Source organism: Helianthus annuus, chromosome 7, assembly GCF_002127325.2.
Source record: "Helianthus annuus cultivar XRQ/B chromosome 7, HanXRQr2.0-SUNRISE, whole genome shotgun sequence".
Taxonomy (NCBI): domain Eukaryota; kingdom Viridiplantae; phylum Streptophyta; class Magnoliopsida; order Asterales; family Asteraceae; genus Helianthus; species Helianthus annuus.
This window is the reverse complement of record NC_035439.2, coordinates 133,284,419-133,299,499: the sequence shown is the minus strand read 5'-3', so window position 1 is coordinate 133,299,499 and position 15,081 is coordinate 133,284,419.

Genomic DNA, 15,081 nt, shown 5'->3' with positions numbered 1-15,081 from the left:
AATCTTCTCTACCTCATGCTGAGGGCAGTAGTTCTCTCGGATGAGGGCAACAAATTGTTCCCATGACATACTGTACAGTGGAATCTTCCTAGCAGCTTGAATCAACGATCTCCACCAGGCTAAGGCCTCACCCTTGAACGATTGAGACACAAACTTTACTACATTCTTCTCAGCGCACCCGCTGATATCAACCATTGTGTCCATCTCATCCAACCAAGTCATGCAGTCTATTGCTCCTTTCTCCCCCGTAAAATCCTGGGGCTTGCATGAAACAAAGTATTTGTAGGAGCAACCCTTATCACGGGGTCCTTGATTCAGCACGATACCTTGAGATGGGACACTATGATGGTTTGAAGAGTGACGATCATCATCATCTTTCTTTGGTTCTTCCTTCTTGGAGAGAGGCTTGCTATGCGCCCCAGAATGAGCTTGGGCTTAGAATGCGGTACGGATAGGGTCCTACTCCGTGTACCGCTCGATTCGCTATACTGCCTATCCAAGGCTTTCGCAACAGCATTGTCAATTAACACTTGCAGTTCAGCACCCACTATATTAATCCGAGCATCATTCTGATTCTCCTTTGGGTGACTATTTATTTCATCCGAATTAGCCATCGTATCTTGAACTGTTACACAAGATATCGGTAAAGTTTTATTTGGGAGTTTATTATGGAATTTGCCCTTTTGGGAAATTCATTAACCATGGTAACATAAGCCATATTTGGTTAATTTATTACTCACATTTATTTAGGATTTTTATATAATTTATCCTAATTACACAACAGTAATAGTATTATTAGCACAAAAGGCCTAGTCATAGAGACATTTCAATTCATGAGCCATGATTTCAGAGAACCAAAGCATTAAGGTTTGAACATAGTTCTTTACCTTTTCTTGACAGGGAGTCATAGACTACTACTGTCTTTTGTCTTATATGACAATGAGTATGGCCCGTAGGCACTATACTACTAACATATAATCATCTTAATTGATGATTTAAACCCATGATTTATAGATCATTAAGTTAGGTTTTGGAATCTTTTGAAGAATCCTTATATAAAATGACGTGTGTGATTTTTAACGAATCACATCTGCCAGGAGTGTTAACATGTCTTCAGATGTTAACAAAGATTTGAATCTTTTAACCAGGTCTTACCATCTTGGCCAGGTCTTATAATGACACGAAGGCTAGGTTATACCGTTAAGATCCTTAACTAATATATGGTAGGCAGATTATTTTAAAAAGGAATGATTTTTTGATTTATCTATTTCATATATAACGTACATAGTGACAAAAATGAATTTCATAAACTTGGCATTCCATTAAACATTAAAAAGGATTACACATTGCCCTAAACGGGCCTTTTAAATAGACGAATTACCCACACAGAGGTTAAACTAGAAAACAAGTCCACGCAGGGACCAATACTAGGATAGATGTTCACCCAGGGACTGAAAGATAGGTCCACGCAGGGACTAAAAGACAAGTCCACGCAGGGACTAAACATACACATATAAATGTCCACGCAGGGACTTGATTGAAATAGGAAATACAATAATACATATAGAGATTTAATGATCTCGCTTCTTCTTTCCTTTTAACAGGTTTGCCAGACCCTTGAGGAATCCACGGTTGTTCTTACGTTCTTCTTCAAAATCTCGTTCTACCCTGTTTAAACGGTGGAGGATTTCTTCCTGCTCCGGTGGGGAAAAACGTGGCGGCTGCGATAGGTGCTGAGCCGGAGGTCTAGCAGGTACTGGATACCCATGAGTTGAGTATCCCATTCCCCAAGGAGTTCCATAAGGTCCTTCGGGATGAAGGGCGTTGTAGTTTGCCGTCGCTTCTAAGTATGGGTCGGTATCAATATAGTTGTAGTGAGTGTGAGCTGGCAGCTCAAACGGGTTGTATGCTGAGGAACCGGCGTATGTAGGTATCGGGTTATCATAACCAAATGGTGGCGGTGGTGGTGCAACTGGTGCAGAATTCACCTCTGCAGTTGGGTTCGAAGGTCCACCCATTTGTGGGTCTTCATGCAGAGGCAGATAATGACTGCCACTGGAGTGTCGAGGGGTGCTAAAGTGAAAATCCCCTCTTCGTGCGGATATCTGCGCGCCTGTTCTCCTATGCCTTGGTGGATCTGGAGGTGCTTGATGAACTGGTGGCAGTGGAGGCGGTGGCGTGACTGCCACGAAACGCGAATCCTCGGAGGGATCCTGCTGCTGCTGTTGTTGCTGCTCATGAGGCGATAAATGGTGAGAGGGTGTAAAGTACCACTCATACTGGTTGAATCTTGCTTGGTAACTGTCTGGACCCTGATAGGGTGTTCCATGCAAGGATGATCCATCAGAGATCTCGATGGGATGGTTGGGGGTACCTCTTGCAGGTTCGACGAGATCCGTGTCCTCGTCCATGTCCATTGCATTGTCTTCTGAGAAATGGTCCTCCGGTCCCAATGGGTTAAAACCCACTGATTCTTGGACAAAGTTTGCCGGGTTGAATCGGCCTTGAAAGACAAGAGTAGGGACGCCGATGGAACGGTGCGAAACGGAACGGAACGCTGGAGAGGTATGTATGAAGGTTGAGGGTTATCGGGCTCGTTTTCCGAGTGCGGCCCAAGAGAGTGACGGTAAGAAGGTGTTGAACTGTGAGAGATAGACCGTCTAGCGGGCTCAAAAAGGTTCCTCCTGTTTCTCTGAGGTTCGGCACTCATTGTAGTGGAAGGAGTTCGCAGGTGAGAAGGCCCGGCCTCGTGATCGTTGTGGGTAGTGATTGGCCCTTTGCCTCTTCCTCCTCTTCTGATTCTCGGTGGCATATTTCCTGATTAAACAATTGAAATAAATAACAAACAATAAAGGACAAACTAAAGCAATAATTTGGATTTGTCCTAAGTTCTTGTCTAGACTCGAGTATGTGCAATTGTGTCATTGAGATTAAACACATAAGGCTAGTTTTTAATTCACTCAACGTTGGCTCTGATACCAACCTGTCACACCCCGATATTTACACGTTTCACCGGTGGGCCCGGTGGGGGATTATCGTGATGTAGTTGGTAAGATTACAGTCAAACAACACAATATTAAATGCACAACGGAAGCAAAAGATAGATATATTTCAACCGAATATAATTGTATCAAGTATCACAAACAGTTGAAAATAATCCACAGGGGGATCAAAATAAATAGGAAACAATGTTCAACAGTTTGACATCCAAGCTTGTGAGACTTATTGTGGACGCTAGGAGAAAGCCAGCCTAGTTCGCGTAGTACCTGCACTTAACCTTTTTGAGAAAATACGTCAGTTTACACTGGTAAATACATTCAACCGACTCATTTTGAAAAGTTTAATAAAACTGATTTGAATGCACGAGGCACAAACTTTTATAACTTGGGATAATTATTTAAATATAATACTTGTAAACGAATTACATGTTCCTTATGCGTTCAGTAGCCCGATCCGTAGACCAGGTTAATATGCTTTAAAGAGGTTGTGATATCAGTAGGATATCTCCCATTATGCCCAAAACGAGTTTAATCTCAATATAAGCCTCGTAGGGGTATTTTGGTCATTTTAAGGATTATAAAAGAGTTTATTTATAATTCTGATGTTCGGGTCTGAGGTAGTTAGTAAAACCACTTACTTTAACAAATTACATCAGTAGGTAATAAGTCTTCTTATGACAAAATGGTTTTAAACCTATACTAGGCGTTTACTACGCGTAAAAAGCCATTTTAAGCGATTTATGGGTTAAACAGGAAATCTGAGTTTTCCAATCAGGTTTCATAGTTCAAAATACTTTATTTATTATATAAAATCAGTAGCAATTGGATTGGTGTTAAAATACCATGTAGAACTCATTTTATGCCCGAAAAGGGTATAATCGGTATTTACCGAATCAATGCCATAACCTTAGGTTATGAGCAGGTTAAAAATAATTAAAAATCTTTAAAAATCTCAAAATATTATATTACATCAGTGTGTAAAAGGTTTGGTGTTGAAATTGGGTTTAGATAGGCTTTACGCTAAGTGCGCCGTTTAATTAACAAAAGATTTCTTAATTGCGCTATTTAGCATAGCTCCTATTCTAGACCTCTAACTGATATGAAATTTCAGGGACATGTTTATAAATCAGTAGCAAAGATTTTTGCTCTCTTACATTCCCAAAATTCTCGTTTTATGATTAGAAGGGCATTATGGTCAACTTTTAAGCATTTAACGGAAACTTGTAAACGAAGCGGACAAGCAATGAACCAGTCACAGAGGGTTATACTATCATGTAACCTGGTCCTAAGGAAGTCCTAAGGCATTTCTAAACTCTACTAAAACGGGTCAGAACTGAAGTCAAAGCAAAATTCAAAGTTTTGCGACTTTCGGTTCCGAACCGGGTTAAAACAGAAAATTGTCGGACCAAACAAGCTTAGACCAGTTATAATACTTATTACCAAGTTATATGAGTGACAAAATAGGTTACATGCCTTCTACATTGTTAATTATGTGTTAATTCATAATTTAGCATTCTGTTGACTTTTTCTAAGCAACTTTGACCCGACATTTGATCTAGTTAGAGTGGGAATCAGAGGGTGCCCTTTTGAGGGTTTAATGCCTACATGATTACCAACTTATAACTACCTTTGATTCGACTAATCACTGAACCATTAGTGATTAATCGTTAAGTCAACCGTTAATTACGACGGTTTGACCTTTAAGCTAAAACTAAGCAAAAACTTAACTAAGAAAGGTTAAGCATACTTACTAAAGTCGTATGCACGATTAGGAAGGCCTAGGGTCTGCTCTTAAGCTCCAGGAAGCTCCAGAAATGCAGAAGTGATGAGTGAACACAATGTTGTAACATGAAGGCCTTTTATAGTGTTTAAATCACCATAGATCATTGCCAAACAAGTCTACTACTGACCATGGATCATCCACAAGTGTCCCTAAGGTCTAAAAAGCAAGTAGGGGTCGCCCATACTGGTGAAAAGATTGATCTAAGTCGGTTACAAGGCTGAACAGTGCTGCTGTCTCACTTTTCTGTATCTGGGCGTCTCATGCGGCCCGCGTAAGGCCTTTACAAGGCTTACGCGTCCCGCCTGGATCACTCTGACAGATTTCAAATCTTTTCAATAATTGCAGGTTGGCTCTTGGCTCTTCGGAAGGGTATTCTTGCATTATGAGCCCTTCTTATTTACGTACAAGGGCCTCGAGACTTTTACCCATCTTGTTAAGTCCTCGGTTACTTTGTTATTACCTGAAAAGTCATAACTTTCAACGTTGACGCTTTAACCCCTCATGTACGAATTTGATATAACTTTTTCATTTTATAACGAAACTTTATGAAATTTTTATCGTGCATTCTAGTGAGCATAATTCACCGTTACAAAGCTTCGGGTTTGCTAAAAGGTCACTCAGAGGTATAACTTAAACATGTTGACACATTTAACCCCTGTAGTTTGTAATCTCTCACTTTCTTTCATATTTAGTTCTGTATGATCCATGATTTATTCGTTTGAAGGTACGAGCATCATGTAGGGTTACTGCAAAGTATATTTATCCCTTGTTGACATTTTGAACCCTTGAATTCACATACTTTCCATGAATGTCAACTTTAGTACCTTTAGAGTATTCTTTCGCACGTTCAAGCTTATGACACGTGTCAATACATTATAGGACATAAATTTTCGAGGTGTTACATAGGGTTGCGAGAGTTGATGCGAATGGGAGTAGCGATAAAAGCGACGAGAATAGCGAGCGATCGATAGAGAATTACCATGCGAAAGCTTTGCGGAGACCAGCGAGAGCGACGAGAAATATGATTCGAACAACCAAAAGCGATAACACACACAAGAATGCGATCCCAAAGTGTTTTAAATTTTCGAAAAATCGATTAACTAGGAAAAACTTGTTTATGAAAATCTTCTCACGGTGCGGCGTTAACTGTATTGATGTCCACACCAGCGCTATGAGAAGGGTTTTGGTTAAGTTACTAAAAGTTTTTAAAGTGATTAAAACTCGTTTTATGAAATTTTCTCGTCACGCGGCAGTAACTTGAGTCGATTATCACACCAATGTTACAAGATAATCTTGTTTTATTCCAAGGTCTTGATCAAATTTTAGAAAAAGTTTTGTAAGAAAAGATTAGTCAAAATTTTGTGTAGATAAAGTCTTTTAATAATACCAAAAATTTATTTTTTGACGATATGGATAAAACACTTATATATAGGAAGTACCAGCGGCGTATCCACCATGCTTTAACCATATGGCTTCCGTCCCGTGAAGCAGTGTCATACGTGTCGACATAGTATTCACAGATTTGCGATGACTCGATCCAAACGAGAAAAAGGTTGGACCAAGTCTTGAAAAGCGATTTGGGTAAACTGAGTGATGAAGTCGATCTCGAACTCAGTTCAGCGATACAAGCGAGGGCGATAAGCGATGAGCGGTATGCGATAACACAACACAACAATAAGCGAAGACAGCGGCGATAAGCGAAGAGCGATAAGCGGCAAGCGAAAAGCGATAGCGACGAGCATTAACGACAACCGTCGAGCGATAGGTGATAGTCGATACGTTGCAAGCGATAGAGGCATGCGATTCGATTAGATTTAACAACACCACAATTTCAACTAACATTAGTCCACATGGCCTTTTTCCACGAAAGTCTACTGATACGGCTACAACACCACCATGTCTTAGCCCTGTTACTTTCATCTCGTGAAGCGAGGTCATGAGTGCTAACATAACATAGATAACACGAATAGCGATATCGATAAGAATTTCGAAACGATGTGATAGGTGCGAGAAGCGTTAAGGCGAAGAGCAACGAGTGATGAGCGGTACTCGTCAAGCGATCCATGGTACGCGACTCACAGCAAGCGATACACAGTAAGCGGTAATCGATAGAGCGATACACACAAAATATGCGATTAAGCGAAGACACACCATAAGTGATAGCGATCCATATAATAAGCGATTGGGATTACGAAGACACAATAAGCGATAGCGCGAGACACATAATAAACGATTTGCGATTTGCGAGATAGATTCTAGCGATAATGCGATTGCGGGCGTGTTGACTTACGAAAAGTCTTGCGATCACGTTTGAGTTGCGATTGAGATTGTTACGCCTTGCGATGTAGTATAGTGTGTCGAAAATAACAACAATAGTATAATAGGTCTACGTTCCAACTCCACATGGCACTTTCTTCACAAAACTTCGGTTAGCATGGCGAAACACCGTCATGTTTCAACCATACACCTCTGTTTCGTGAATAGATGTCACACTTCGTCAGACATGGTCAAGACGCTTATATATAGGAAGTACCAGCGACGTATCCACCACGCTTAACCATGCCCTGAACGTTAAGGCATTATTGAAACTCACTACGATCTCCGTGCACTAACCAAAATAATCCTGTGTGCACCCGTTCTTAATCTGATTCTTGCACGTTTATCATACCGTATCTTAAGAACGCATAGTAGGGGTAAAATACATTATATAGTACCTAGTGCTAGTATTGGATTGTGCGCGAGTATAAGAAAGAATTAGAATCCACATGCGTCGAGAGATAGAATAAGTTTCCACACATAAAAGAAATTGACGGCGATAAGTCGTATTATTACAACAACATTAGAAGCAAAATAACGTTGACGTGGGGGACTTTTGTGGAGACTGCGGTTGTTGATGAAAATCCTCAAGGTTGCGGTCCTGTGCGGCAGTACTGGGTAAAATGACCATACCAGTTGCAATTGTCGCAATAACGACAGTTAGTTCCTGGTGGGTGATGATACGTACACATGAGACACAGGGGATGGCTTCCGGTGTAGGCGCGCTTTACAAGAACGGGGGCAAATCGTAGCGGTGTGGGGTTTGGAATTTCATCTACGCTTGGTTCCTTTCACTTGTGATTGAGCTCGTTGCGATCCTGAGATGAGGTGTCGTTGTCTTTGGAGGGTTCGTCTGATGATTCGCTGGAGGCATCGTTGGAGGAATCTTCAAAAGAATCGTCGGTTGAATCATTGGAAGAATCACCGGATGAATCGATGACGATTGCTTGATGAGCTTGTTTGACAGGATTCTTGGAGAAGAATCCGTCCAAGACTCGTTTGTTGTTGATTTCTGCGGCCAAGCGGTAGGTTTCTTCGATGGTAGCACGTCTTGCAGCTTCGACAAAATTGCCCACACATTCATGCAAGCCACGAATGTACTTCATGATAGCTTTTTCTGAAGTGTTGACTTGGCTTGGGCAAATTATGCTAAGCTGTTTGAACCTTGCGGTGTAGCCAACATTATCACTTTCGACTTGCTTGATTTCCCAAAATTCGTCTTCTAGTTTCTGGACTTCATGGGGAGGGCAGTACTCTTTCTTCATGAGCTCTTTCAGCTCATCCCAAGAGAGGGCGTAAGCTGCGGAGATCCCACGTTTGTTACGTTCGGCTGCCCACCAGTCTACTACTTGCGATAGAAATACTCCGGTAGCGCAAGTGGTACGGAAACCATCGGGACACCCACTATGACGAAGGGTAACTTCGATAGAATCGAACCACTGGAGTAGTTGGGGCACACCTCCTTCACCCGTGAACTCCATCGGATCACAGGCCCTGAGGTGTTTGTAGAGGAAAGCAGATTGCGGCGCTTACGTCTTAGAATCTTCCGAGGTTCGAGAGTTGCTGAGAGAGTGCACTTGAGCGACAATTTGAGGAATGACCTTGGCCACTTCCTTGACCACAAGCGAGGCAATCCTCTTCTCGGCGCTTCGTTTGGCTCTTCTCCTAGCTGTTCGTCTCGAGGTAGAGTCGTTGGAAGGCATCTAGACAGAGAGAGATTTGGAATGAGATTCAATCATAATGATTTTAAGTTTTGCGATGCGATTGAGCACGATCAAACTTGTAGCGAGTAATATAATAGATTTCACATAGGAGCCACATAGGAGACACGAGATTCCTAAGTTCTCACATAATTGATTTGTTTGTATTTAGATATAGATAGTTGTAGCTTACACTTATATCCATACATATCGGTGTAGATTGCGCGAGGAAGCGGTGAAGAGGGAGAGAGCGAGGGCGTAAGCGAGTAATTAGACATTAGTTTTGTTGCGAACATTCGGTTTTCGTTTTAGATTGCGATGGTTGTGCGAGTTGCGCGTTTATAAACCAAGGAATGAAAATCGATAAATCGAGAAATCGATAAAGCGTAAAGTTTTAAATTGTAAACACATAAGCGTAAATAGGTTCCATAAAGCGAAAAATCGGCGAGTTGTAAGCTAGAAAAATTGATAGAGTGCCTCGGGTGTTTAGGCGTCGACTGCCCAAGTTAACTCAACCATAACCAACCAGCTCGTGCACGCGCGTTGCCCTAGAAGGCTTATGCTTCCACTGGGATGCAGCTCATGGCATTCGTCTTCTTTGGTCTTCGCGTGGCTCGAGTTATTGTTATAGTCGAGTCCTTGGTGAGAGCTTTTAAAAATCATTTTATAAAGAGCGGAGCGGTTTATTAAGGTATGAGTTTCACCCCTGACTTAATAACTTTGCTCCTAACTGTGGTTGTGCTCTTCGAATAAATTCGTGAGTTCCACTAGATTTCAAAATGGAGACTTTCGTCGAGATGTGGATGTCACTCCTAGCTCGATGAAAGGATCTCGTGCTAGAAAAAGGCGCTGAGTGAGCGATCTTGTCGAGAGTTCTTGATTTTCACGCCTGATCTCGGCTGGATCACTCGGTTTTGTTATGCAAGTATTTTCGAAAACGTGTGCATTGTGTCAGCCTTAGGAAAGGCTAAGTAGTATTTCAGCCTTAGGAAAGGCTTCTTCGTGTGAAGCTGTAGTACGCGGTGTTCACACAAAGTTGTAGTTTTTAGCAATGTCGATCGAGAGTATCAAGTAGGCCCGTGCAATTCCTACTAAGTTCGCACGAGTCGGCCCGTTGGTACTTAGACTATAGACTAGGTCGTTTCTAAGACATCGACCCGGACTAGGTCGAGTCTGGCCTAATTCCCTATAATTATGGCTCTGATACTAATCTGTCACACCCCAACCGATGGCGGAATCATCGGGGCGCAGCACTAGGCGAATCAGATTGCTCAAGAGAATCCATAACAACTAAATTGCGACAGTATTTAATGCGTTCATTATCCCATACTAATAAATAAGTACAATCACATAAGCTGTCACGAATTTTCATGTTCTCTCAAACAATACAAATCCGACAACCTAGATTTTATGTGTGTTTCTAGACTTCCTAGCTTGATTTGATGTAGACTGCGACTAAACCTGCAACATACGTTAAAAACAACGTCAATACAAAAGTATTGGCGAGTATACAAGTTTTGATAGAGTAGCATAAATAAATAAAAGTGCTGCGAATTACCAAATACATAAACGGGATACCTCAATATACATGCATTTAAGACCGATACTACCAGCTAAGTCACTCGAGCTGCGATTGCGATTGTTATTCATCCTAACTAGACCCCGTCGGGTGCTATAGTACTATACTAGTTAAGGCGGGACCTCGCGAGTATAAGTCCTAACACGTATGTAACAAGCATCACGTATAAATATGCATAACAGTTATTCGCAAGTGATAATTAGTTTGATGGAATAATTCGTTTTGATAAATTTAATTAATAAGAACGTATGTTACACCCAAAATGCGATAAAAAGGGGCTCGAGTATACTCACATTGGTGTTCAGCAAGTAAACACAACTTGGTTGGATTGAAGGGAACGCGTCTGAGATTAGCCTGATTTCAGATTGATAGCGTAAGCAATAAGCGACGCGTAAAATGACGCAAAGTACAAGTGAGTCGGACAACAGTTCGATCGGATGGTAATCCGATCGGACAGCTAGTCGTGCGAGTGGGAGTCCGATCAGACGGTCGTCCGGTCGGATGGACTTTCGAGTGGATTTTTTCTTTCTTTGGGAAAGATGTGTTTGTGTATGATGGCTTGACTTTTGAAGTTTTCTTTGTAGTATTTTGAAAACATTGAAGTATCCCTACCTTTCAGGTCGGTCGATCGAACGGTCGGTCGATCGATCGGTCGTTCGATCGGACAGCAACCCGATTAGTTGGGCGCTTCAGTGAGAACAAGTTCGTAGCAGGTTGTCACGCGATTGGACGGTTGTTCGATCGATTGGCATCCTTTGTGCATAGAACATTTTGAAAATTATTTAAGTGCTGAAGTTTCGAAACATCACGTAGTCGGATGGTCGGTCGATCGAGTGGTAGTTCGATCGGACGGCAATCCGTTCGGTGTTCCAAAACTCTTGAGAGTTGGTTTGAATACTAAGGTGGAACCAATACACAAGTCGTTCGGCTGACCGGTCGTTCGGATGGCTGTCCGTTCAGACGGTGCTCCGTCCTGGACAACCTGTTCGACTTACATTTGGTTGTTTTGATTGTTTGTCGTTTTATCGAGACATTTTGATATCGTGCTAAGCAACAGAAAACTCGTCAATACTTGGTACTCCTGATCGGACAGGAATCACCCGAATCTGACTAGTAACTGTTCGAGACGATGTTCCATGTTTAACCTGAAATCGGTAGTTTCGTTGATAGAATACAGATCTTGAACCAACACACCAACAAGAAGGAGTAGAAGATCAGAACAAGCCCCGATTCTATCGGTTTGAGTGCATTGAGTGTACAAGAGTTGAAAGAAAGTTAGAAAACCATCTTTCAATCCTTTTAACCTTGAGATTGTGTAGATCTATGCGAAAACATTATTGAATCTTGTGGAAATCCTTCAGATCTGAGTGGTTCTTGGTGGAATGAGGCCAACACTTGAAGTTCATAAGAACTCCATGATGACATCACCCTAGAACACCTCAAATCCATTGATTTCACGGTTAAAAGTTAAGATCTAAGAGAGAAAATGATGAAGAAGTGCGTGTAGATCATAGAAGTACAAGATTTGAGGTAGAAACTTACAAGAATCGCGAGAAATCGAGGGAGAATAGCCCCAAAGCGTGCTGGTCGAGTGAGAGCTCCACATCAGGGAAAATGATGTGTGAATGGGGGTATTTATAGGCAAGAGAGGAGAGGAGGTGGTGCAGTGTATCGGATCGGATGGCTGTCCGATCGGTTGGCTGTCCGATTGGATGGCTGTCCGATCGGATGGTTGTCCGATCGGATGGCCATTCGATCGAAGTGCCATTTGATCAAACGCCTCTGGCGAGCTGAGTCTTGGCGTTCCGTTTTGATTGTTAAGCATTACGATAGTTTGGTTACACATTCTCATCCACATTTTCATATATTTATTATAATTAGCCACGTTGGGTCGTATATACATATCCATATTTCAAAGTTGCGATACAATAACTGGGTTTTGTTTCGAATATGCGTTACTTTGCGACGCTTCACGGTCATCGAGGAGGGTAGAATAGGTCCTCACTCAACATCAACGTGAACGTTAATGTGTGTGATGCGATGTGCGTTGTGAGTATTGAGTTGCACTACGACACATCACGGCTATCAAGGAGAGTAGAATTGGTCCTCACTTGACATCTTCGTGGTTCTCAGCAAGTGCAATGTGATGTGATAGCGATAAAGTATGCGAAATTATGCGAAAATACTGCGATATAGATGTATGCGATATAGCTACATTATGATCCGAATCTCTGGTGCTAGGCGTAACGAGTATAGCGAGTAGTAACGACGCATGAAAGTGCGGGTTGTTACATGCGTGTTGTGCATTTACAAAGCAGGGAGCAAAATTCGATAAATCGGGAATTCGATAAAGCGTAAAGTTTTAAATCGTAGCCACATAAGCGTAAATAAATTCAGTAAAGCGTAAAATCGGCAAGTTATAAGCGAGAAACATAGATAGAGTGCCTCGGGTGTTTAGGCGTCGACTACCCAAGGTAACCCAACTATACCAAACAAGTTCGTGTACGCGTGTTGCCCTAGAAGACTTATGCTTCCACTGGGATGCAGCTCATGGCATTCGTCTTCCTAGGCATCGCGTGGCTCGAGTTATTGTTATAATCGAGTCCTTGGTGAGAGCTTTTGAAAGACCATTTTATAGAGAGGGGAACGGTTTATTAAGTTACGGGTTTCACCCCTGGCTTAACACCTTCGTTCCTAGCTGTGGTTATGCTCACCGAGTAAACTCGGGAGTTCCACTAGATTTCGAAGTGGAGACTTTCACTGAGATGTGGATGTCACTCCTAGCTCAACGGAAAGTTCTCGTGATAGAAAAAATGCGCTGAGTGAGCGATCTTATCGAGAGTTCTTGGTTTTCACGCCTGATCTCGACTGGACCACTCGGTTGTGTTATGTGAATATTTTCGAAAACTTGTGTATTGTGTTGGCCTTAGGAAAGGCTAAGTAATATTCCAGCCTTAGGAAAGGCTCTTCGCGTGAATTTGTAGTATGCGGTGTTCACGCGAAGTGGCAGTTTTAGCGGATTCAGACGGAGTATTAAGTAGGCTCGTGCAAATCCGGCTGGGTTCGCACGAGTCGGCCCGTTGGTACTTAGACTATAGACTAGGTCATTTCTAAGACATCAACCCGGACTAGGTCATGTCTAGCCTAATTCCCTATAGTTATGGCTCTGATACCAATCTGTCACACCCCAACCGATGGCGGAATCATCGGGGCGCGGCACTAGGCGAATCAGATTGCTCAAGAGAATCCATAACAACTATATTGCGACAGTATTTAATGCGTTCATTATCCCATACTAACAAACAATACATTCACATAGTTATCACAGATTTCTTGTCCTCTCAAACAATACAAATCCGACAACATAGATTTTAGGTGAGTTTCTAGACTTCCTAGCTTGATTTGAAGTAGACTGTGACTAAACCTGCAACATACATTAAAACGAATTCAATACAAAAGTATCGGCGAGTATACAAGTTTTGATAGTAGCGAGAAATAAATAAAAAGTGTTGCGAATTACCAAATACATAAACGAGATACCTCAACATACATGCATACAAGACAGATACTACCAGCTAAGTTACTCGAGCTGCGATTGCGATTGCTATTCATCCTAACTAGACCCCGTCGGGTTCTATAGTACTATACTAGTTAAGGTGGGACCTTGCGAGTATAAGTCCTAACGCATATGTAACTAGCATCACGTATAAATATGCATAATCGTTATTCGCAAGTGATAAACAGTTTGATTGAATAGTTCGTTTGATAAGTTTGATTTGATAGACACGTATGTTACGCCCAAAAACGCGATAAAAAGGGGTTCGAGTATACTCACCGTCGGTGTTCAGCAAGTAAACACAACTTGGTTGGATTGAAGGGAGCGCGTCTGAGATTAGCCTGGTTACAGATTGATAGCGTAAGCGTTGAATAGTGCGTTAAACGGGGTAAAGTGTCAATGGATCGGACAGTACTCCGATCGGATGGCAATCCGATCGGGTGGTCGGTCGATCGGGTGGCTGTTCGATCGGGCGGTGATTCGATCAGCGAGACATTCCTCAAAGATAACAAGTTTCCAACAGGGGGATGGCAATCCGATCAGGTGGCACTCCGATGGAACTGCAGGCCTAGGAAATGCTAAGTGTTGAAGATCCAGATGTCATCCAATAAGTTGGTCACTCGATCGGGTGGCATTTCGTTTGACGTCCAGATCTTTAGAGGGTTTGAAAAATGACTAAGTGTGGGGCCTCAAGTGCAACCCAATCGGATTGCAGGTCGATCGGGTGGCAGTCCGATTGGGTGGCAGTCCGATCGGACAGCAGTCCGTCCCGCAATCTGATCGTCTTGTAACTCGAGTATTTTGTTAAGTTTTTGCGATTTGATCAAGACGGTATGACTACGAGCTAATCAATGGAACTCCACCAAGCCCAATTCATCGGATTGGATGGGAATCACCCCGTCCGATCAGTTAACTGTTCTTAACGGTCGTTCGTGTTCATCTCGCTAAGCGGTCGTCTCGTTGACAGAAATCAGTTCTCAAACCGACACATCACTAGCGAAGGAGTAGAAGATCTGAATGAGCCCTGGTTCTATCGGTTTTTGAGTAAAAAGTTAAGAAAGTTTGAAGAAAACCTTGAAAAACTTAGATTCGGCTTAGATCTAGGTGAGATTAGTGTTTATACACCGTTGAAGCTATCAGATCTGAAC